We start from the raw sequence: 1,073 nt of genomic DNA, 5'->3' as shown, positions 1-1,073 counted from the left end.
CGGTTTATATGGTTTAAAATTAAAATTTAAAATTTCTCCACCTGGCAAAAATAACCCTGTGGAATGGCTCGAATTGGCATTTCGCGAATTATTTGAATATTTTATTAATTGGTGTGACCCAACTGATATAGTAGCGTTAGTATTTTGGTCCGACGGATTTGGAAAAGGTGTAGCGTGGAAGGCTTTCATTCCATTGAAAGACCTGTCTTTTGAAGACCTGTGGGATCTTGTAGCAAAAGATGTACAGAGTGCCACAGATTTTGAAATCGATGATACTTTCCATGTTGAAATGGCACGTGTTCAGATACCAGTCGGTAAAGGTCGTGTTAAATTACAATCTGACATTTTTAAACGTTCCGTATTGACAATAGAGAGTAAAGCAAATACTTGTTTACCACAGTCCATTGTAGGGGCAATATCCAAAGGGAAATTGTTGGCCAATAAATATAACATTGAATTACAAAATGACTGGCGCGAATTACAAAATGACGCGAGAAAGGTGGTGTGCATCAATGCACTGCTGCTAATAGGTTAACGCTAGACGCCGGTGTAATTATACCTGTAAATGGCTGTGGTATTCCAGAACTTGTCCAGTATCAAAAATTCCTGTCAAAATCTCAGATAGCAATAATTGTGTATCATTATGATAGCTTTGGTTTAGGAAAGGCGAAAGCTTTTAATGACGGAACTTCTGATATTACAAATAAAGGGAGTAACGCTTGCCACATATTTCCACCCTGTAATCAGGAAAGTAGGATTGTATTTGGAGATATCGTAAAGGAAATAAAATGCGATTCATGCCTTAGGTCCTTTTATGGGGCCTCATGTATGAGAAACCATTTACATCCTGATTCATACAGTAAGGGAAAAGTATTTGTTCAGTATTTAAAATTTGTGGTAGTTGTTCAAAATTAATCAATCATTTAGATGTCAAAGATCATAAATGTGGATATTCAAATTGTGTTACGTGCAGAAAAGTTTGTCCAGACAACCATTTGTGCTACATAACACCAGTTGGGAATCCACGTTATAATAAAAAAGTCGCATACATTTTTTACGATTTTGAAACTCAA

The sequence above is a fragment of the Belonocnema kinseyi genome, chromosome 4, assembly GCF_010883055.1.
Source record: "Belonocnema kinseyi isolate 2016_QV_RU_SX_M_011 chromosome 4, B_treatae_v1, whole genome shotgun sequence".
Lineage (NCBI taxonomy): Eukaryota > Metazoa > Arthropoda > Insecta > Hymenoptera > Cynipidae > Belonocnema > Belonocnema kinseyi.
The sequence above is the reverse complement of the archived record's forward strand: the minus strand, read 5'-3'. Positions refer to the sequence as shown.